This window comes from Miniopterus schreibersii (assembly GCF_964146895.1).
Source record: "Miniopterus schreibersii genome assembly, chromosome: 9".
NCBI classification, from domain to species: Eukaryota; Metazoa; Chordata; class Mammalia; order Chiroptera; family Miniopteridae; genus Miniopterus; species Miniopterus schreibersii.
This window is the reverse complement of record NC_138118.1, coordinates 35,998,890-36,024,244: the sequence shown is the minus strand read 5'-3', so window position 1 is coordinate 36,024,244 and position 25,355 is coordinate 35,998,890. Positions and strand designations below refer to the sequence as shown.

At 39.0% G+C, this 25,355-nt stretch overlaps 1 protein-coding gene and 1 pseudogene across 8 annotated transcripts in view; one reads left to right on the top strand and one right to left on the bottom strand.

Annotated features, from left to right (window-relative positions):
- The window catches only part of GLI3 (GLI family zinc finger 3), a 311,030-nt gene that overhangs the window by 267,117 nt on the left and 18,558 nt on the right, over nt 1-25,355 (bottom strand). The gene's annotated exons all lie outside the window — the stretch shown is intronic.
- On the top strand, nt 24,069-24,676 carry LOC308561997 (high mobility group protein B1 pseudogene; annotated as a pseudogene). The gene has a single exon. The product of its transcript is annotated as a high mobility group protein B1 pseudogene (transcript).

The window sequence follows — 25,355 nt, the reverse complement described above, 5'->3', positions numbered from 1 at the left end:
AGATAGATAGATGATAGATAGATAGATAGATAGATAGATAGATAGATAGATAGATAGATAGATAGATAGATAGATAGATAGATAGATAGATAGATAGATAGATAGATAGATAGATAGATAGATAGATAGATAGATAGATATAGATAGATAGATAGATAGATAGATAGATAGATAGATAGATAGATAGATAGATAGATAGATAGATAGATAGATAGATAGATAGATAGATGATAGATAGATAGATAGATGATAGATAGATAGATGATGATGATAGATGATAGATGATAGATAGATAGATAGATAGATAGATAGATAGATAGATAGATGATAGATAGATAGATAGATGATAGATGATAGATGATAGATAGATAGATGATGATGATTAGATAGATAGATAGATAGATGATAGATAGATAGATAGATAGATAGATAGATAGATAGATAGATAGATAGATAGATAGTCTGGTTTGCTGTCTTCTTCCTCCAGGACACATCTGCCAAGTGAACAGATACAATGTCATTTCCTAACTAGAATGCTATAATTGAATTTATTTCCATTTTCATCACTTTTCCAACATGAGTTTATAGCCAGATTGTCCAGGTGGAGTGTCTCTAGTAAGCTAAACAAAACTAAACACAAAGATTAATGGTTAGAGAGGCAGAAATGGCCGTTCATCCTGAGTAATATCAAATAGCACATATATAAATAAGGCAGATCCCCAAGATATTTCAGAAAACAATGCTGACTCCATTTATGTAGTTATGATTAAATATTATTTTCCTCATCCTAATAAAATATGAGAAATGTTTTTAAAAGGACCTATATCTAAATGTAGATACATTGTAAATCTCTCTTAGCAAGAACTTGTAAAGAAACATAGTTGTGAGTCAGCTCTTCTAATTTTAACTAACAATTCCCGACAGTGTTAAATAATAGCTTCAAAAAATGTGGAGGGAAAGGGAAAGTCAGTTATACAGGAGACTAAATATTTTATCTTCCTACAAAAGAATCTTGGTTAACATTACAGAAGATGTACCTCCCAAGAAAGCCTGTTTAAAACTCTGTTTAAATTGTACAACCACCAAAAACATATTAAACAAAAGTACTGACCAATATTTACTTTTAAAAGCATTAATTTTAAAGTGGTCACCACCTGTCTCAATCCAAGTTAACACTATAGTTTCATCTTACAAGCTTCTGACATGATTCCAATTTGTCTCTGAAAACTGCCTTGCTAAATCTGATAAGAGATCGTCTTCTAGGTGGTTTCATGTTTCATTTGACATGCCAGAGAATGTTGGATCTTTCTAATTGAGGGAGAGAAAAAAAAGAAAAGAAGGGTAGGAAAAAGGAAATTGGAGAAAAGACAAAAAATGAAAAAATCAATACTGATGAGCAACATTAGAAAAAATGGAAAGAAGCCAGAGAGAGACATTTTCCAACAGAAGGGAATTGAACATGTCATTCACAGTTAATGAGGTACTCCTTGTACGTCATTCTATTAGTCCTCACAGTAACCACTAGAAAGTATTATTGTCCCTACTTTACAAAAGAGGAAACTGAGGACTAGAAGGTATCTTTCCTCAGGTCTTAATAGTTCCTGCTACCAATGGCAGAATCTGAACTCACATCCAAGTCTGGCTGGCTGTAGCACCCACCTATAGCCACTACGGTTCTCCACCACACATCTACCTCTTAATGTCATAAACTTTAGTTGACCTTTCAACTACCAAAACCATCTTCACACTCTATCAGCAGCTATCCGATGTCTTTGGGGAGAATGAGTATTATGTAACGATACTCCATTTTTAGGCTTAATCTAATGCAACAACAGTAAATGCCTGCCAATCACCAGGCTGCACCTCACCTGCACCAAGGAAGGTAAAGCCAAGTAAGGAAGATTCTTCCACTGAGGTACAGCTCCTTTCTAGAGAATGAAGGGATCTTACACTATAAGTCCTTTTATTATTTTAATCCACCAACTAATTAACTGAGACAACCAAAGTTGAAAGAAATAACTCACTAGACAACAGAGGTATTTTTCCACTGGTCAGCCTTGAACTCACCAAGTTACTCTTCACTATATAACTTCAGTGCAAAAATAAATGCCCTGTGGTAGAGAAACAAGATGGCAGCGTAGGTAATAGCTGTACCCGCCGCCTCCCACAACCACATCAAAATTGCAACTAAAATACCGAACCACCATCACTCAGAACCTCCTGAAATCTAGCTGAGCAGAAGTCCTACAAGCAGGGAACCGAAGAAGCACTGAGACCAGTAGGAGGGACAGAGACGCGGGCGAATCAGGGCTGAATCATGGAGACTCCGCCTCGGGCCCACACCTGGTGCCACGGTTTAAACCTGGGAGGGGTATCTCTGCGTTGAAGGTTTCCCAGAGGAGTCAGGGGTCCCAGCCCCACAGCAGGCCCCAGCCCAGAGCACCAGGGCCAGGAAGATTAAGTCTCCACAATTTGGGGCTGTGAAAACCAGCGGGGACTGTTGCTGAGGGACAATGAGGTGCAGGAGCCCCAGGCAGCTCCTGTTAAAAGGCCGGCACACAGACTCACTCTGATGCGCTCCCTCTGAGCTCCAGTGCTGGGCAGCAACTTCAAAGTAACCTGGTACATTTCGGAAGGAACTACCTTGCCTCAAATAGGGGTGAAAGGTGGCAGGGCAGCTTTTTTCCACAGAGAAGAGCTGGCAGAGGCCACTGCTCCTTTGGCGAGCACTCCCCTCACAGAGCTGGCAGGCAGGCACCATATTTGAATCTCAAGCACCTGACTCACACCTTTGGGCCCACCCTGGTGATTCCCGGAGACCCCGCCACTCCCTACCTGCAAGTTCATCCAAGCCATTTCCAGTGGCTTTTCTATACAAGTGGCCTCTCAAGCCTCAAGCTTACGACTTTCCTAAAAGCTCTCAAACAAGCACTATCATGCCCCATACATCTTGATAAGTGGCGCCAGGCCTGGCACTATTGGCAGCCTGCAATGGTTCATAGCTTGGCCTCTCCTGGACAACACCAAGCCCAGCACAAGTAGCAGCCAACTACAGTTTGCTGTGTAGCTCATTCTGGGTTGCCCTGGGCAAGGCACTGGCCGAGCCTGACTTTGCACCTCCCGGGAGGCCCCAAAGCCAGTGCACCTGGTGGCCAGACTCGACCATGCTGGATTACAACCCTACCACATCCACAAGTGACACATTCAAGGGGCCCACCTCATGAACACCAAAGCTCCACTGAAGGAAATCCTGCTCCACAGGGTGTCTCCAGCACAGCAGATCTTTGGCTGTAGGTGCAACTGGTCCTCACAGCCGATTGGCCTGGGGGTTAATTCCTCCCAGTGACACCAACAGCAACCAAGGCTCAACTATAACAGGAGAGAGCACACAGCCCACACAGGGGAGAAGGCCCAGCTAAGGTGACTGGGGAGGCTGAGCCACTGGACCCTACAGGACACCTACTACACAAAGCCACTCTACAAATTCCAGGAGACACAGCAGCTCTACTTAATACATAGAAACAAACACCTGGCAGCAGCCAAAATGTGGAGGCAAAGAAACATATCACAAAGGAAAGAACAGAAGAAATCTCCAGAAATCTCCAGAAAATAGAACCAAGCAAGCCACTAGATACAGAGTTCAGAATAATGATTATAACGATGCTCAAGGATACTAGTAAGACTATTATGAAAACAAGTGAAACCATCGATGACCTAACAAAATATCAGAAATGGAGGCTACACAAACTGAAATGAAGAATAATTTACAGGGAATCAACAGTAGAGTAGAGGACACTGAGAATCAAATCAGCAATTTGGAACATGAGGAAACAAAAAAATACCCAACCAGAAGAGCATAAAGAAAAAAAGAATACAGAAATATGAAGATAGTGTAAGAAGTCTCTGGAACAACTTCAAGTGGCTCAACATTCGTATTATTGGGGTGTCAAAAGGAGAAGATAGCAAGAAATTGAAAACCTATTTGAAAAAGTAATTACAGAAAATTTCCTCTACCTGGAGAAAGAAATAGACTTACAAGTCCAGGTAGCACAGAGAGTCCCAAACAAGAGGAACCCAAAGAGGCCCACGCCAAGACATATCATAATTAAAATGCCAAAGATGAAAGAAAAAGAAGGAATCTTAAAAGCAGCAAGAAAAAAGCAGTTAGTTACCTACAAGGGAGTAGCCATATGACTGTCAGCTGATTTCTCAACAGAAACCTTGCAGGCCAGAAGGGAGTGGCAAGAAATATTCAAAGTGATGAAAAGCAAGAACCTACAACCAAGATTACTCTACCCAGCAAAGCTATCATTTAGAACTAAAGGTCAGATAAAGAGCTTCTCAGAAAAGTAAAAGCTAAAGGAGTTCATCACCACCAGACCAGTACTACATGAAATGTTGAAGGGTCTTCTTTAAGAAGAAGCTAATGAACAAAAGAATCTGGCAAACTACATGGATCCAGAGACATTGACACATGCAACAGACAATCATATTTCAGAGAGAAGAGGGAAGGAGGGTGGAAGGTGGTTAGAGATTAACCAAAGAAGTTATATGCATGTATACATAACCCATGGACACAGACAATAAAGGGATGAAGGCCTGGTGAGGGGGCGGGAGCAAGGTGGAAGGGGTCAATTGGGGGGGGAAATGGGACACCTGTAATACTTTCAACAATAAAAATAAATTTTAAAAAATAAAAATAAATAAAAATAAAAATAAATGAATGCCCTGCTACTGGAACAGGGAGTCCTACTGAGTACACAGAGAAAGATGTGGGCTTTGGCCATCTCTAGATTTACCATGTCAACATTCCCAATAGCAAGAGAATAGTTTACTACTCAGGCCTAACAACCTCAGGCTTCACCATGCCAGCCATGAAAGTAAGCCCCTGCCTCACACTCTGGACTAAAACAACTGTCTAACTGGGAATTACAGAACTGTAAGGACCCTTGAAGATTCATCCTGTGTTTACAGGATGCTCTTGCTCCAAATGACCTTCATTAAGCCTACACTGACATTCTGAAGGAAACCAGTCAAGATGGTAAAGACAGACTGTAGGTGGGAGCAGAGTAGAGTGAGTTAGGCTTCCAAAATCTCCATAAATTAAATAGAACCCACCAGAACCTAAAGATAATCTGTAGAACTCTATCCTCTAAAAGGAGTGATAATTCTCCTAAATCTTTTCCAGCTGTGGCATAAGGTAATTTTCAGACCTACTCATTCATTCTACACATATTTATTAAGCCCCACACTGTGTTGGCCTCTGTTCCAAGCAGAGGTACAGGGTAAAGGAGATGGGAGAGGATCTTGGTTCTTAGATCCTGGTGAAGAGACAGAAAGTAAGCACACAAACATAAAGAAAAAGAACTTTATAGAGCACTATGTTCTTGAAGGAAAAAAATAAAGGAAATGTGATAAGGAATGCAGGGCAAGAGTGGGGGGGCATGCAGGGAGGCCTCAAAGAGGACAGCAGGGAGCTGAGGTTGGACTACTAGAAGCAGGCAGGCATGCACAAGTCAGGACCAAACCCACTGGGCTGAGATTTCTGCCAATTCCATTTCCCATCTGAGTAGATGCCCTGAGACATCAGTTGTGGAGCCGATCCTAGGGTTGCTGACTCAGGGATGTGGGAGGACTGCATTACTGCACTCACAGGCCAGGACAAGTTCTGTTTATTCTCCAAAGATCCTCTACCTCATTCTCATGGTGGTTTGGCAAAACCTGGAATCAAGGCCTTCTAGGCAAATGGCTGTGGTCTCTTTAACAATCAAGACTATAGTATCTAAATCTTTGAAAATCTTTCAAAATCAGTACATCCCTCTAGTCTAACTTTGAGACACGCCACACATACACATACACACACATACACCATATGCAGATTAATTCTTCTGCATAGAAAAATGTAGACCATGATAGTTCAGAAACAATCAGATGAAACACTATCAATGGTTTCAAAAATGTATAGCTTAAAATTCTCAAACCTTTCAGAATGTTTTTTGTTGTTTTTGGTTTTTTACTAAGGAAAAGACTGGGGACAATCTAGAATGACAAAGCATTTTTCACCCCTAAATTTACTTTAGATGGCATCTATAAAGTAGTCAGCCAATAACCAAAAACAAAAGATTACACTGCAAATACAAGGAACAGAGTTAGAAAACAGCCAATAAGACATGCAAGAGGCAGCAGTCCTTTGAAAATGTATAACTTAGTCCAAATGTTAGATGTGGTTTTCACTATTCACCACAAAGTTGGGTTACTAACATTTTTTAAATTTCTGAAAATGATTTGCAGGCCACTGTCCTGCTTTAGAACAGATCAAAATTTTCCATTGTTGATATACAGATATTAGTATGCAGGGTAAATAAGAGGCAACAAGCAAGATATCTAATTCTAATAAATTTAAGAAAATCACATTAAAAGCACATTGGAATTCTAATTTTCTTAATACACAACATGGACAGAGTGTGGGCAAACAACTACTGCTCCTCTCCCTTCAAGTCCACTGTCTCATCAAACAGGTCATAGGGCCAGATGGGCAGGTGAGGCCCAACATGCTTCTCCTGATGTCTCAGTCAGTTTTGTTTCCATAGTCACAACTCCATGAGTTCTCCTGTGTGATGGCTGTTACTCGAAAACAGAATAAAGGTAAATAAAAGACTCTGTATATGTGTGTGTGTGTGTGTGTGCGCACGCACACGTGTACGTATGTGCAGGTGCCCTCCTTTTACCTCATGTAACTCAACAATATGGTGAACACTGTGATGACAGGCTGAGATAAAGAAGAAATGTACTAATGCTAAATATAAAGATCTATACTTAAGGCTGAAAGATAATACTAAAGTCACTTTCAGGACAGAGTGGCAGAAATATGACTTAGCAGTAGATGTGAACAAATACCTAGGCATGCATTTTCACCTCGTGAAGAGTGGATCAGTTATGAGATGTAGCTGCCCAAAGCCTACTTCAATCTCATGCAGTAATAAGAGGAGCACCGCTCTAGTGTACTATGTACTATCATACTGAGATGCATGTTCAGGCCCAGATGAAAGGACAGCAAACATTCAAAGCCACCCCAGAACAAGAAACAAACTAAAATGAAGAAAGGAAGTAGACCTTGGGGCCTTATTCTTCAAATATTTGTAAGTACGTGAAAAAAATTAGCTCTAACTTGTGTGAATCCAGAAGACCAGAGAATCAACCACATTTTCCATGTGCATGATTTAAAGTGCTTCTGAAGGAAATGGGGATGGGGAGGGGGCAGACAGTGTTGAAATTATGGGGAGGTAGAGCTTTGCCCCACACAAAGAATATTCTAGAAATGAGAACTATCTGAAAATGGAATGCAAGGCCTGGCAAGGGTTTCATTCCTTCTTAGCAGTGGTTGTGGCAGCATTTTTCAAGGCTCTTACCACCAGATTTGTACTGTAAAAAAGGGATGGACTCTAAAATCTACAAGACTTCCCACCACTAGGAGGTGATGGTTCTATACATTCTTCCACCTTGTGGGGGATGGATTATGGTGAGCATCTGTATATTAGTGCTCTTAACCACTAAAAAAATATTCCTCTTGCAAAAACAAAAAGAGAAGGGAGGAGGGTGGGAAGGAAGGAGATCAACTAACATGTGTCTTTCAATGCTGGCAACAACAATGGTAATAAATCTTAAGACATGCAGCCTTACTCATTAGAAGTTGCTCTCCAAAGACCCACTTTCACACGTAAGTGTTGTATTTGCTCCCCATCTAATCTTGATGGGGCACTGACTCTTTACTTTACCTAGGGGAGGGGGAGAGGACATTGGGAAGGAGTAGAACTTCCATAGCATCTAGGCATTTCCCAGTCAGGGAACACTATCTGTGTAATGCCTACCCTCAGCAAGGCCCTGCTTTGTACAGCTGATTGGCTATCATTTCACCATCCTCCTGCCTCCTCAATAAGGGCCACCAATTTAGAATAAGAGGGGAATGGGATGGATTAGAAAACCTCCCCGAACTCAAAATCAGCTATGTCCCAAGCAGCTTTGCTCCCAAAAGATTTTAAGTCAGCATTTCACTAAACCTACCTTTGTACCATTTGCAACATTTGTTTCTGAAAATTGTTAGCCAATTAAAAATTATTATTTGCATTTGTGGGTTTTTTTTTAAATAATCTGTCTCCATTAAGGAAGTGTAACAGATATAAAAAGTGATGCTGACAGACTGGTGAATTCTACAAGTTTAAAATAAAAATGACAAGAATTATTTTTTTGTGTCTGAAAGAATGGGTCTCATACTGGACCTGCTGGCTGGGCCACTTAGGTTGTGAGAGAAAGTTCAGGCTTTTAGACTTGTTCTGCCTCCCTCATGACTTCTTGGGCATTGCGAGCAAATCTCAAGAGAGAAGAATCTCATTCACTCCAGACTTTTCAGGGAAAAACAAATCACCATTTATATCTGGATTAGTTCAAGATAAACCAGTTTTGAGACACAAGGAGAGACTAAAATGCACGAATACATGAACCATTCCTAGGTGGATAGGAGGACTCCACAGTCCACATACTTTAGGATTTGAAGGACAACAGTGAGCTTTTTAGAATTAATATTAATGAAATAATAGGTGTCCAAAACTTGCTAGACATGAGGTAGAAAATGTTATGGCCATGGCTACAAGACAGGGGAAGTTCCTCATTCTGTGACCCAAAGCTTGGCCACCAACAATACAGTATGTTATGACTGCTCTATACTGAGTGTTTTTAGTCCCTTATAAAGTGTTTTGAGATACTCTCATTTGTATTTCAATGTAGACTTTTTTCAGTTTGTTGTGTTAAGATGGAATTACATGTTTCAATTTTCCATCCAATGGCAAAAAAGAATACATATTTTAGAGAGGAAAAACATGTGGTGTGGGGATACAAAAACAGAAAGACACATGCTCAAACATTTATGCAAATACACACACACACACACACACACTTCATAGTGATTGGCAACTAAACTTCACAGAACAGAAATGATCATTTTTCACTTACTGCAAAAGCTGCCAATGCTTGATCTTTGATTTAAGACACAAAAATGTAGACACCACCCCTTCCATGGCCCACTCCCTCTTACCCTCTCTGAGTGTAAGGAGGCCAAGTGCCAGGAGAACAGGAGCCTGGGGGCAGTCCTGCTTCCAGTTCCAGCTATGGGACTAGAAAATCCCTTCTCTGAGCCTCAGTTTCCTTATCTATGAGTTTTTAGCACAGATGACCCCATTCAGTTCTGGCAGGCTATGATTTGCGGTGAATAAAGTGACATCTCAGAATAAGCACAATGAATTCCTCTGAAAAACCCAACATGAATTCTGCACCCCTCAACCAGAACGATTCTTTCTTTAGCTCCTAATCTCCTTTCCCAGACTTCCAGGCTGAACACAAGAAGTTCTTTATTTGGTTTAATAAAATGATCATGACTACTGAATTAAAAAATACTGAACCAAATTTCTTCAAAGAAAACAAAGATGCCTTAAATGCTCATCCTCACGCACCTCTTAAGTTATTTTTCAGGAAGCAATTTCTAGGACTTCACATGTGTATGGTCTCCACATCAAAATTCTCAAAGCTGTCACTCCATCATCATTAATATAAGAAGAAAAGAAGAGAACTAGTGTTGCCAGGGGAAATGTAGTCCTTTCACAGAGTTGTGAGAAAAGCATTTCAGGAGACTCACACGTGGGAGGGTGAGGTTTAGTGGTAAGATTCATCGGGGTGGAAATAGAAGGCTGCCCCTGGGTTCCCAGTGTCCCATTTCCATCATCCCACTATGGAAAAAGTCTTCATCAAGACCAGAAATAGTGCCAATCTCCAGAGATTCTGTGCCATGCCAAAGACTAGCCCATTTCACAGCCTCATCTAGTTCCCAGCTGTGCTCCTGTCTCCAATACCCAGGCTGAGCTTGGAGCCTGCATGAAGTAGCCATGTAGCTGCTAAGGCCACGTGGTTGCTATGCAGAGAAAACACACAAACCAAGGGGATGAGTGCATGTTACCAGTGAGAGAGAGAAAGGGGCCTTTGTCTCTGTAAGGCTCAGGTTATATTATCTCGGGCTTGGGAAGGACCATGTCTTCTTCGAACTAACTAATCAACTTTCCATGCTTTCCAGGCTTCTGATGGGTCCACCCCCTAACCAATCTATTTCCTAGATCTTCTGGGCTCTGTATCCCTTATCCAATCGGATCCTCTTCCCAGGCTAGACAAACAGACCTTTACAGTCACGATCTTGACTCCTATTGCACATTCCTCATAGAAGCACCTTCCCCTGCACCATCTTGGCTTCTATTGCGCAAGTACTTACCTCTCCCTGCTTCCCGGCCCCCCCAATCTAGTACTGAAGGGCAAGCTGCTCCTCAGACGGAGGAAGGGAGGGTGTTAATCCCTTTGGCAGGGCAATGCTTAGATTCCCCAGGGTACCTATGAATGCTACAAATTCATAGTAAAGCAGGCTTATGTTTCCTAGTTGATTACACTTAATAGTGCCTGCTTTCCTTTGCTCCCTTCCTTTGTTAATATCTAGCTACCTACACTAACACCAGGAACCGTGAAATTGCCTACTTGGTCCTGTGGGCTGCACTGGGCAGGTGGCCCTATGGTGCTGAGGATGCCTGGAGTGCTATGGGTCTTCTAACACTTCTGAGGGTTTTCACAGCTTCCCTTTCCTTCCTCAAAGCCTCTAATCAAATGGTTGGCTCTGGTGCCAACTAGCCCCCATCCTTAGGTGCTTTCCAAAGTAACCTTATTAACATAACAAAAGACCTTTATCATTCCACACTTAGGAAATTCCAAGAGTTTTGGGAGCTGTGAGCCAGAAATTATGTAGGAAGACCAAATACAAATGAGAAACATATTTTGGTCATCTAAATGACCAATTACATACTTCTTATAAATCACAATATCACAGGCTATCATTTCAAATCAGTGATAGAACAACTAATGAACAATCATTTACCCCCAAAGAACTACAAATTTAAAAAAAAAGACTTCAGAGATCACCTTCCCCTGGTGTGAAAGGTTAGAGGAAGTGTGGTCCTTTCCTCTTCTGCTTAGGTCCAAGAGGCTACTGTTAAAACAGGCAAGTTTATGAAACCCTGAAAGGTGATGCTGGTCCCAGCCTGTCACAAAGCAATCCTCGTGGAGAACATTGATAATGGCACCTCCGACCACCCCTACAGCATGACCTGGTGGCTGGAATAGACTCCTATCCCCACAAAAGGAAAATTGCCAAGAGGTCAAAGATCAAGTCTTTTGTCAAAGTTTATACCTACAATCACCCCATGTGGACAAGGTACTCATATGGATATCCACTTGGACAAAACTGTCCTCAACAAGGATGCCTTAGAGACCCTGCCCTAAAATGCAAGGCCAGAAGGGAGGTCAAGTTCAAGTTCAAAGAGAGCAAGAACAAATGAATCTTCTCAGAAACTGTGGTTTTAGATCTTTTTTGTTTCAGTCATTAAAAATCCAAAAAATAAAAACTTCAACGGACACCCACAAAGGAGTATGTCCAAATGATCGATAAATATCTAAAAAGATGCTTAATTCCCTTATTCATCAGGGACAAATTAAAATCAGATTTAAATAGAACAGAAGGGCTAAAATAAAAAATATAGAAAAGAGCCTAGTGTTGACAAGAATGAGGAGCAAATCTGTACAAACTCCTGGGAAAACTATTAAGAATTATCATCAGCTAAAGCTAAGTATATGCACCCCCTATAATGCAGTCATTTCACTCTTTGGTACGTATCCAAAAGAAATGTGTACACAGGTTCACCAGGTACTTAAAAGCCAATGTTCTTAACAGCCAACTCTGGAAACCATCCAAATGCCCATCAGTAGTAGAATAAACAGAGCAAGCCCTTGGAACAGGAGGAATAACTGGCCAGGGAATGAGAAGGCCTTTCCAGGGACTGGTAGTGCTTTCTTCTTGATCAGTCTGCTGTTTATATGATGTGTTCACTATAGGAAAATTCATCAAGCTCTTAGCATATGCTATGTGTACTTTCTACCTCTGTATTGTATTTCAATTAAAATTTTAAAAGAACAAGGTGAAGTTTTCACCTATCATATTTTTTTTAAAAGTATTTCACTGATGTTGACAAAGTATACATTATCTCTGAAAATTGTCATTATCTCTGAAAATGAACACTCATAAACATCTCACTGAAATAGAAGATGCTTCATTTCTTGGAGCTAATTTAGTAAGATTTCTTCAAGACAAAAAAAAGGTGTGTTGTTTTTGGATTTTCATCACATCCTCATTTACAATTAGAAAAAGAGAAGAAAAACATAGATGTCCAATGATGGCCTAGGCAGGTGCCAGCTGGAGTCCCTGATCATCAAAGGTGGTGGTAGAAGAACCACACCCCCTGTGGAGGGCATGCTCTGTGCCCCACACTCTCTGTCCTGCCATTGTCATAGCCCTGCAAGCATTGTGACTGGCTACATTTCAAGGGCTCTACAGACACGTTACCAGTGGATACTGCACTGAACAGAGCAGTGCTAAGAGACTGGGGAGCCAGAAAAGAAATGAAGTAGATTCCACATCAAGTGGTAAAAGGTGAATACATTCAGGATACATTACATTTAGTTGTCCCCCCCCCCCCCTCTCAAAATATAACTGACATATAACGAAACAAAAAAAGAGAAGAAAATAAAGAAAGAAAACTAAAAATATACCAAAATGTTAACAAAGTTATCGCTGTGTGGTAAGATTCCTGGACATGTTCTGGTTTTTCTATATGCATTTCCGAATTTCCTAATGAGCACATATTCCTTAAAAATATAAATAAATAAACAAGCAAAAGAAAAGCTTAAGAGAGTAAAGCTGAGATAATATAGATAGTCCTAAGGTCGCAGACTATGGGGAGGGAGCAGGCTGCCTAGATGTTGGTTAAGTGAAAGGTGCCCTTCATTTCTTCTATTCCTTTAGGTTCCATTTTCACTGAAATGCTTTCTAAAATGCATTATTTTAAAATTTTCTGTATAATGAACCACCTCATCTTGCTTAGAAGGTATTGCTTCTCAAGGTGTCCTGGGAAGTGCAGCATTCACCCAAAGTTCACAAGGCTTTTCTGGCCTCTGGCTCTGCACCCATCCCTCTGTATCTGAACAGCAACAGTAACAACACTTCCCAGGTTCCACCTATAAATTCCATTCTCAAAAATAATGACAAATATGGGTTACTTGAGAGGTTCCGTGTTTAGGAATCTGGTAATCAAAGTTTATTATAATCTTGGGTTTTGTTTCATTTTTCCACTCTAAAGAGTAAAGTAACTAAATTAGTATCAAAGAAATTTGCAAAAGTTCTCAGTGAAGCTGTGATGAAATATAACTACATGAAACCAGATGCCGTACAGAAAACTATGCACTCTATGAGGATGTTGAAGAGATTTAAAAGAGGGTCACGTTCTGGGAAGAGTTAGTCACACAAATGTCAAAATGCCCCTAGCAGTCCCAAAGAAAGACTATGCCCATGTATTCCCAGAAAGTAAGTACAGGCAGTCAGGTTGGTAATGCGTGACACCAGGTCTAAATCAAGGACACACACATCTCAGATTTCAATGGATCGATTAGTTTCATGGCAACTACCTGTAGTTATCAGCAATTCAGTCAAAATTGGGCAAAAACCTTCCTGCATTTGCACCTGAAACATCAATACAGACTGCCCTCCAAAATACCTGGAATGGTTTTGACTTAACAATTTGTAAGACTACATTTTGGCCTAAACAAAATCTTCAGTGGCTTTTAATCCAAGATAGATATACACATGTAATTTATACAAATTATTTAAAGAGAATTGTGGGTTTTCCTTTCTAAACTTGGATTATATTTACTCATTCCTTTCAAGCTCCTCTTACTTACCAGACATCTTTCCTGTCATTTTAGGGAACTTAAAGTGAATGTCATACAAACAGAGTTTTTGAGGGAAAGAGCTCTTTAAATCAACCCAACTTCTTCATTAAAAGAGATAAAGTGATATGCAAGCAGAATCTTTGGAATCCTTAATGTGCATCCTCTATAAAGTAAGCTGGGTCACATCTGTGGTTACCACATCACATTTTATATGGGAAAGATTCAGCTTCATGGTCCCTAATCACTGAGAGGCACTCTTCTCACAATCATTCCTTCAAAGAGTTATTCTTCAATCAATATTTTCCTGAAGAAAGTTAGAGCTCCAAAACCTACCTGTACACCAATGGCTCTGGAAAATACTAAGTGATGAACCTCTTTAAGAACCTGAACAAAGAGGGAATAGGTACATGCCCATAAAGCATTGAATAAAATAATTTCAACGGATTGGCCCATTTTCTAAATCTATTCATGAAACCCAAGAGTTCCTGCATTGCTAATTAAATCCCTCTGTTCCACAAGATGGTTCATTGCTTAGTTGCCATGTTGGGCTTGAGGTAGCTGCCACTGCATTCAATGGTACTTGTTTCTAAACTGATGGTTGCCAGATGGCAAGAAGGTTTGGAGGACTGAGTGAAAAAAGGTGAATTAAAAAATATAAGTTGTTACAAAACAGTCACAGGGATGTAAAACACAGCATGAAGAATATTGTCAATAATACTGTAGTAACCATGTATAGTGCCAGGTGAGTACTAAACTTATCAGGAGCATCACTTTGTAAGTTATATAAATGTCTAACCACTATGCTATACACCTAAAACTAACATAATATTGAATGTCAACTGTAAATAAAAAATTTTTAATTTTTTTTTAAAAAATGATACTTGTTCCTGACTTTGTAGAGGCAGGAGCTAGGCTGTCTGTCCTAAGGCTTGGAAACTAACATCACCTTAATGAGAAAGAATGTCTATAAAAACTTAACTCTCTTTTTAAGCACATATCTCTTACTCATACTTAAAAATAAAAAGCACTATTCCCTAAAAAATTTAAGCAACATACAAAATTATACTAGCACATATTTGTAAGATTTGTACTTGTATCACTAGTGTACCCATGTGTTATGAAGTTTCTACATTTAAACATCGACTTTCTCCCTGTCCTAATCCACCCCTCAGTAGTGTGAAGACCATTGATCTAGTTTAGAATAGTGACAAAACAATATTTTGTAGCCTGGTTCCAGCTAATATAACCACTTCTTTCTTAAAGTAAGAAAATATTTTTCTTTCAACAACTTACTCTCAACCATAAACTTTTTGAAAGAGTAATAAGCAAAAGGCAGTTATTTTTAACTAATTTTTTTCTTCTAGAAAACAAAAATAAGAAAAGGAAAGAGATTTGTAAACCTTCTTATCTCTCTTTTCTTGTGATCTGTTGTTGGAAAGAGAAACAAGTATAGATAGTTTTCAAGATAGCCAGATGAAGGCTTAGCAACAGGTACATATAGGATGTGTTCCCCCTTTTCAGTCTAAAAAAACCAGCAAACCAAACAGGAGTACTACCTCATGCTATAACAACACTAGTCACAAGCAACAACAGTAACTGTTCTGCTGCAAGACTGCACACTGCCTTTCTCATATTACCCAGCCTATTTAATCCTTGGATTCCCAGATTTTCAACCAATATATTATATGCTGATACGTGTCTGAGAGAAGCATCTTTTTTTTTTCAATTCACCCAGTTTTTTGGGTCAAACTGTAGATGAAAATATTCTCAACTTGTGTGAAACTGATCAAAGAAAATGCTTTGAATTTATGTGAAAAAGTTTTCCATTAAGATAGGAGCTATTTTTTTCAAGCATGATTCTTTTTAATTGCGGAAAAGAGCCCAAAGGCTTTGTCAAGGGGCACATGTTTCCTATAAATCAAAACATAAATAAATGTGAGGTTATTTCACTAGGCATACATATGGTTTTTGCTAAGTAAACTCTATTTATAAAACATTGTTAGCCTCCACCGGAACTGCTGTCAACATTTATAGGATAGGAATTTTTCTACTGCTCTGAAACTTGCCAGCATTTGAAAACAAGCCTAGAAACATTAGTTTTTTAAGAAAGATTTGACTTTAACTTAATGTGAAATGGGCCACTGTGTGTTTTCTAGTTTTTAGAAGCTTGGAAGAAATCTTCAGTTGAATATTAGAAAATGTTGTTTTCCTTGCTAGAAGTTGCAATATTTTAACCATGACGTTGTATTCTTTCTGAAGTTCTTTTTCAGTTATAGGCAAAGGTCTGGGGTTATTTTTCTCATTATTGCCAATAAAACAAAAATATTCTGTGAAAAGGTAATCTTTGACAAATCCATTAAAACTGAGTATTCATAATTGCCTCACAATCTTCTCTGAAATGCTCATTTGCACGATCTCCTCCCTTTAGACCCCCTAGACTATAAACTCATTTATCAGTCCTACTCAGAGGGCAGTTCTCAAAACGAAGTTTTCTGTGAAAAGAATTAGCTATAAGCATGAAGCAATAATCTTTGACAACCAACAGTAAACCATAAAGGTAACAATAACTATAATAATAATTTACATTCACCGTTTTCCATTCAACTTTTCTTTCTGGGCTACTGTGTCTTCCAAGACAAAATTTTTTCCAATGCTTCTGCAATCAATCCCTACTCTAGGCAGATGTAAGCCAATAGTTACAGTGCAGTCATGACTGTTTCCGGAAAGAGACCTCTTGCTCTCTTTTGTTTTTTTATTATTTCCTTCCAAGGTGCATCTTCCCAGTTGTAAGCTTTGTCACCTCTTGTTATAGAATACATTTGTTTTATTTTTGAATGGCAGAGGGAAAACATTAAATAGTTCCATAAAAATAACTAAAAGGATTTTTAAAATCTAAAGTCATAAATTTCCAAGGTAATACAGCATTTAAATATATTTAATGATTACCTAATGCATAACTACCTGGACATGATTAAACTGCTTTGGAAACAATGTAAAGGTTTTCACTGCTAGGTATTGTACCAATTTTTATGGAGAATTCCAAAATACTTAACCCAGTTTATATAGAGAATTCTATTTCTCTGCAGTATACTTACAGGGAAAGATTGCTTATAAAATGCAGGCATGGCTCCAATAAACTTAAAAATAGACAAAGATCCAGAAGAAAAATACATTATTTTCTGTATTGTTCATTTTTGTAATTTTGTGGATTAACAGCTGTTACCCTAATGGTAGACACCAATTAATTTGACATTATAAAAAAAGGCAGAATTCTCCAGAACTTATGTTCCTAATCAATCACCAGAGATCAGTGACGTCATTAGAGCCTTTGATCACAGCTCCTCTTTAAAGCTCAGATGGGACTGGACTGATCCTTGCTGGCACTGAGAATACAGAAACACCTAGGAATACAATTCAGCATGAAACATGAGAAGACATCAGCAACCCCTTCTCTCCTTGGAGAGGAACAGAGAGCACATTCCAAAGGAGCCCAACACCAAACAATGGAGCCACCTCATTAAATCCAAACCCAATCCCGATCTTACTAGGATTCCCAGAGCACTTTAAGAGAGAAATAGACAATATGCTACTTTTCTTTCAGTTTGGTCTTCCTTACCTACCGTGCCTACCAGGGCAAGCCCCAGATCCCTTCACCATGGGCTGGAGAAGATCTGTGGATATTTTTTCCCATTCTCCCCGTTACAAAGCACTTATACAGTTCAGAACTTCCCCTTCTACTTCTGTTTCGCTTAATGAGCCTTTACTAAAAATGCTAGTTACTCTACATCGCCAAAAAAGATAGTTCCTTGAATATAACGTTGGCTTTGATAATTTTAAAATACTTAAAAAGACTGCAATCGCTCAGAATGTTCTGATCTGAAATGGTCACTTTGGGAATGAAAAGTTTTAATTGACCTTTACTACTTTTGTTCCATTGGTGTTTGGGTTTTTCTCCCTCCTTATTTGTAATACCAATCTAAATAAGCTTTGTGAACACTGGTGAAATGTGGTTTATTATCTTCCTCATCAGGTGATCAATGATTTCATTAATAAGATAGATAACAAAACTGTCATATAATCGACACCGTTATGAAAGATGATCCTAGCTTCCCGCTCCATTTTCCAAGGTCCAGGGTTCTCTGTGGCAGCTCTGAGTCTATTCAATATTTCCCACAGACAGAGAAAAGTGAAAATCCATTTTGAAACCAATTTCAATTAGGATCCAGAAGCTGTTATCACAGGTGTCGCAGAATGGGCCGGTAAGTGGAAATGTCGCCTATCCATTCTGAAATGAAACCTTATCAGGGGCTACAAAGATGGCTGGGGACAGCCTATCTGTAAATTACTTTTCGTCCTGTGTTAACTCAACCTTAGTCCTGTCATATGGAATTCTTTCTACCCACTAGTAATAATCTGACTAGATACAGCACCCAAACAGTATTCAGCTGGACAGGGCTGTCCCCTTAAACATGGGTACAAATGCAAACACACTCAGGCCAGCCAGTGAGCAAAGGGATATGCATGCTTTAAATGACAGAACTAAAAGTTTATTATGGGAAATAAAAGAAGCCCGTCTCCACCCATTGCATTCCTGACGATTTTTCAATTGCAAACTCCAAGGCCCAGTCATTTCATTAATGCAGCATCCAAGTCGTGAGGCTTTTCTCTCACATCTTTCAGTGTCCTTTTAGCAAATTATCCCATGACGGCGGATTTATTCAGTCAAAGACCTCGGACTTTGAGAGGCAACAAAAGAATCAAGAGACTTTCTGGTCCACCTGCCTGGCGAATGATGAGGCAGGGAAAGTCTCCCCCAGAGAAACCAATCAAACCATTGTGTGGCACAGTCAGACCTTTTCAACTGTCAAGCCAGAGAGCAGGGGAAGAGATGAAAGAACAGGGGAATGAAGCTACCATTTACGGAACCATGTGGGAATGGTCTCCTAAGATTTAATAATTGGGATGGAACTCAACTTTCTAGCACTAAAGGGAAAAAAGAGACTGAGAAGAGAGAAGAGTCAAAGAAAGGGGGGAAAAGGCAAGGAAGAAAAAAAAAGCAGCCTAAGTCAGACTAAGAATAACTTTTATATAAATATGTCCCCCACCTGAGATGAAGTCCTATCTGTAAAAGTAAAGGGAAAAAGAATGATGTTACAAAAAAAGAAAAAGAAAGAAAGAGAAAGAGAGAGAGAGAGAGAGACATGGAGGGAGGAAGGAGGGAGGAAAAAGGAAGGCTTAAAGACTTTGATATCTTTCCTCTAGGTTAGAGCTGCATTAAATGTTCTGATTCTAACCATCTTGTGCAATTAATTCATAGTAGCAAAACAACAACAACAAAAGCCCTCATTAATATGGCTGCCTTGTAGTTTTAAGTATAAAATGACATTTTAAATTGGCCTAAAAGGAAACAATACATTGACCAGACAAAAAAACTCAGACTGTCATACACTAGGTTATATATTTCGGGGCAGTGTTCAAGTACGTTTTAGTTCTAATGAATGCTCAGGAACTACTTAAATAGAAAGGAAAAAAGTAAATTCTGCTAAGAGGATCTAAAAATCATGGCATTTTAAAAAACTCAAACATAAAGTGAAATACAGTCAGATAGTAACAGCAGTTCTAATGCTTTCTAATAGTACTGGTGACTCATACTATATGTATTACCATACCAAGTTTAAAAAATAAGTATCTGTTGAAATTCTGGAGGTGCTGGAAACTATTCTGTTTGATTGTGGTGGTGGCCACATGATTTCATGGATTTGTCAAAACTCACAGAACTCTACACCAAAAAGAGTAAATTATGTTGTTTGTAATTTTTTTAAATAAATAAAAATTACAATTGATCTATTTGGAAAGATTTCCATGTAAACAAGATGAGGTTTTTACTTTCATCATGGCCTCACCTCCTTCTTCTCTGCCTGGTACCCTCAAGTTTTCCCAGTGCTCAGCCACACATATTCTAGCATTCCAGTGTGTAAGCTACCTGGAAAAGTGAGCACTTCCCCTGACCGTGGGGCTCAAAGTGGTGCAAGGATGGAATGCCACTGCGCTACCTCCCCAGAGGGAGACTGTCCTCCGACAAGCACCATTTTGCCCCTGAGCTTCCCCTCTTCAGTTGCTATTTCTGATTCTGACCAGTTTGTTTCTGGAAATATGAAATACCCACATCACATGATCACAAGTAATCAAGGGCAACCCAGAAACTTTCCACAAGCAGAACACTTTTTACTCCAGAGTTTGGGAAACTGTGGCAAGATGAGGTTGATATTTATTCCTGATTTATGTGAGCACCCAAGAAGTGTTTTTTTACAGGAAAAATACAATAGCTATATACAAGAGAAAAAAGAAGACTTCAGGGAAGCCCATTAGCACAGAATTACTGATTTCAACCTGAAACTTTAATGAATGGGAAGTACACCTTAAAAGTAACTGAATCCGTAAATCCAAACTAGTGCCAATTTTAGGACTAGTGGTTTGAGGTACTGTTTCCTGATCCCAGCTCCTATTATCAACTTGACTGTTAAGCTACATCCTGATGACCACCACATTTTAAGGACTGTCCATTAGCCAACCCCACTAATTCTCGCAGATTACAGCTTAACTACTCATACATCATTAACAAACGATATTATACTGAAAGGAGTTAGATTTAACATATAAGTGAATTAAATCCTACCAAATTATATCCAGTAGAAGCTATTAGTATTACTAATAATAGCTAACATGTTTGGGAACTCACTCTACCAGCCTTAGAAATGTTAAATAATTAGCCCAAGAACACACAGCAATTAAGTGGTAGAGCTAGAGTTCAAATCCTGGCATTAACATCAACACTATAGCTATGCTACACATGTCCCCTGCCTACACTGAGCCAAGTAAAGTTCTGGCAGACCTGTGTACTGTGCAGGTCTCAGTATCTGCTGAGAACCTTCGAGCACAAAACAATGAATGGGAGATGGGGGCTGGCATGAGGAAAATACAAAACAGGTACTACTCTCAAAAAGTTCTAAGTAAAATGTAAAAATTGCCCAGCCGGGCATGGCTCAGCGGTTGAGCATCGACCTAGGATCCAGGAGATCAGGGTTCGATTCCCGGTCAGGGCACATGCTCGGCTTGCAGGCTAGGCAGCCGATCAATGACTCTGTCATCATTGGTGTTTCTATCTATCTCTCTCCCCCTTCCTTTCCCCTCTCTGAAGTCAATAAAGATATGTTTAAAAAAAAAAAAAAGTAAAAATTAAGTATTATGGGGGAAGAGAAAAATGAATAAGTGACGCACAGGGAATTTTTAGGGCAGTGACACTATTCTATATGATAGTGTAATGGTAGCTACATAACATTATATATTTGTCAAACCCATAGAATAGACAACACAAGGAGTGAATCCTAATGAAAACTATGCACTTAAGTTAATAACAGTGTATCAATATTAGTTCATCAATTGTAAAAATGTGCCACACTAATGCAAAACATTCATAACGGAGGAAATTGTGTGGGGGATGTGCAAATTGTATATAGGAACCCTGTACTTTCTGCTCATTTTTTCTATAAACCTAAAACTTCTCTAAAATATAGTCTATTAATTAGAATAAAACATAAAATACCCCAAAAAATCAAGTGTTATTAGGTAATTCCCAAAAGGACACAAAACTATATGGAGAAAAAGAGATTGAGAACATATGTTTGAGAATAATTTAGACATGCACTGATGTTAGGAAAAACACTTGTTCTATGCAGGAACAATATGAAATAAGGCAAAAAGCCCCAGAAGTTAGCAAAGCATAGGTTATGAATGGACAATATAGTGGCAGCATATCAAATTGGAAAGTCAGACTGGGGTCAGATTTTGGAAGTAGCTGGGAATCATTGAAGGTTCTAGAGAAGGGGTGCATAAGCAGAACAGTAAAAAGATTAATATGGCAGGAGCAAATGCCATGAAAGAGAATAGTAGAAACCAAAAGCAAGGTGATTGGATAGAACCGTTGAGCCACAAGAATTTTTAAAACATGCAATACTTGACTGTTTAGTCTTTTCCCTTAGATTGTCAAATAAAAAAATGACAATAACCAACACAATAGCCATCTGGTATGAATGAATCAAAATTCACTGTCAGATGGGCAAAGAATATATTTTTGGTGTGCCACAGAATTTTAATTAGTTTATGTGTGCCGTGAGATAAAAAGGTTGAAAACTGCTGGGATAGAAGGTTGCTTTAATTGTCCAGGAATGAGGTAGTAAGATTTTAAATAGCACAGTGTATTAGCTGGCCTTAAGGGAAACATGGGTGAGTAATTACAGAGGAAAATCTACCAGGACCTTAAAATTGGTTTGTACATGGGAAGCATGAGAGGAAGGGGTCAAAGGTGACTGTGTGGCTTCAAGCCTGGGTGACCACAGAAAAGGAGATATACTCAGCCAAAATAAGAATACAGAGGTTGCTGGGGTGCAGGGACATGTGAGTTTGGAGCTCCAGAGAGCCAGGGTTTTTAGGAGAATCAGATTATTCATTATTAGTTAATTGGTTTAAAAATGTGAAATTTCTTTTTAAAATAAAATCTAACTTTAATACAGCACAAACCACCCTATAAGTGGGTTTCACTGACCTAAAAGGAAACAGCCCCAGAAAAATAATCAAGGGACATGCATAAGCTGTTTCTAATGCAAAACCATACAATCAACACCAGTTTTCAATTAAAGAAATCAAAATAAATTCTCTGAAAATTATCTTCCCTATTTTCTGACTTAAGAAGGCATTCAGAAGGTAGAGAAACTTTTTTTGATACATCTTTTCTGAAGGTGTGCAAATCTGGTCACATCTGGAATTTGTGAAACATCTTGAACTATTTGTCCAGCAAATTCAAAATTAACTTTGCCAAACATGTTTTCCTTAATTTGAAAACCTATATGTGTTTTCAAAAAAAACCATAATCCTTTTGTTTGGATTCATAACATTTAACTTATCCACATGATTTCTCCTATTAACAATGGCTGGCATTTACTAAGATCTTACTATGTGAGGTGCTTTTAGAATGGCACAGGCACTGCCTCACATAACCCTCTCAGAGCTCTATGAAATGGGTCGAGCTATTATCTTGGTAAACAGATGAAGAAACTGACACTGTGAGAAGTTAATTTCCCCACACTCATAGAGCTAATCCTTGGTGTTGCCAGAATTCAACCCAAGCTTTCAGATACCAAAGCCTGTGGATGCTCCTAACCAATACCTTACAATGTAAAATCTATTTTATCTGCCAGTCCTTTCCATCCGTCATGTGCCAGGAAGTGGGATGTGGCCAAGAAAAAAGGGGTTGGACATCTAAACAGACAAGAAACCAAAAAAAATCACAACCTACCTATGGGTATGAACTACACAAAACTTAGCCATTTACTCCCAGCCTGGAGGCCAACAGAAATCACAATTGGTACCCATGTATTGGGCAGTTTAAAAGCAAATCACAAGTTCAAGGGGAAAAATAAAATATCTTCTTATTTGCACACCATTCATACCACTGTCCCCTTAAAAACCTCAGAAAAAGCCCTGGCCAGGTGTTCAGTGGGTCGGAGCATCATACCATACACCAAAAGGTTGCGGATTCAATCCCGATCAGGGCACATACCTAGGTTGCAGGTTTGATCCCTGATCATGGTGCATGCAGGAGGCAGCCGATCCATGTTTCTCTCTCACACTGATGTTTCTCTCTCTCTCTCTAAAAATCAACAAAAACATATCCAGGTAACGATTAGAAAAACAAAAAACCACACGCAAAAAAATTTTTAAGCAAAGAAGAACTAAGCCCTTCTTTTTGAAAGAATCAAAGTGAGCAGGGAACTTCCTCTCTGTTATTAATCTATCACCTTTGGTTTCATATTGCATCACCATTAGTATAATCATTTCGGCTATCACTTTAAGTTGATAGTTCCCATATATCAGATCCCATAAAAGATCCTAAGACCATAGCCTACACGCGTTTATTATTAGTTTCTTTTTTAAAGCAGAGTAGTAGGTTAATAAGAAATCTCAGACAGAGTAGAGAGAGTGAGGAGGCTGCATCTAGCTCCAGCTCTCATAGCCATTGCAGTACATTGAACTCCACAGAGACAGCGCCCGGGCAAATGCAAGCCAGACAGGCATTGGGAGACTCTGTGCTCTCTGAGGAAAAGTAATTAAACTTGGGCAAAGGGGATCCTAAGAATCCAAGAGGCAAAATGTCATCATATGCTTTCTTTGTGTAAATTTGCCAGGAGGAGCACAAGAAGCACAGTCCAGATGCTTCAGTCAACTTCTCAGAGTTTTCTAAGAAGTGCTCAGAGAGGTGGAAGACCATGTTTGCTAAAGACAAAGGGAAATGTGAAGACAACATGGAAAAGGAGGACAAAGCCCGTTATGAAAGAATTGAAAATTTATATTCCTCCTAAAGGGTAAACAAAAAAGAAGTTCAAGGATCCCAATGTAATCAAGATGCTTCCTTCGGCCTTTTCCTTGTTTTGTTGAGTATCACCCAAAAATCAAAGGAGAGCATCACGGCCTGTCCATTGGTGATGCTGCAAAGAAACTGGGAGAGATGTGGAATCACACTGCTGCAGGTAACAAGCAGCCTGATAAAAAGAAGGCTGCTAAACTGAAGGAGAAATACGGAAAGGAGATTGCTGCATATGGAATTAAAAGAGAGTCTGATGTGGCAAAAAAAAAAAAAAAAATAGGCACCATCAAGGCTGAAAAAAGTAAGAAAAAGAAGGAAGAGGAGATAGATGAGGAAGATAAAGAGGATGATGAGGAGGAAGATGAAGAGGAAGAAGATACTGACAATGATTAAGTTGGTTCTAGAGAAGTTTTATTTTTCATCTATGAAGCGCAGATACCCTCCTGTACACAACTCACTCCTTTTGAAGGAAAAAAACTGAAATGTAAGGCTGTGTAAGTTTGTTTTTAAACTGTACAGTATCTTTTTTTATATAGTTAACATACTATCAAATGTGTCTTTAGATAGTCCTGTCCTGGTGGTATTTTCAATAGCCACTAACCTGCCTGGTACAGTATGGGGGTTGTAAATTGGCACGGAAATTTAAAGCAGGTTCTTGTTGGTGCACAGCACAAATTAATTATATATGGGGATAGTAGTTTTTCATCTTCAGTTGTCTCTGATGCACCTTATAAGAAATCATTGTTGTTCTGTTAACTGAATACCACTCTGTAATTGCAAAAAAAAAAAAAAAAAAAAAAGGTTGCAGCTGTTTTGTCGACATTCTGAATGCTTCTAATACAATTTTTAATTTAAAAAAAATTATCAGATCACTCCTTCAAAAAATATTCATAGGCCAAAAATGAGAGAAAACACTTCAAACTGAAAAGTCAATATTTGCAAGTCACTGAAGAAAATTTTATTACTTACAAAACACAACATGTAGCTTAGAAATCTATAGCAGAAGCAAACAGATTATTAAGGCATTTTACTTATAGTATTAGCATATTATCAGATTTTTAAGTGCATTCTT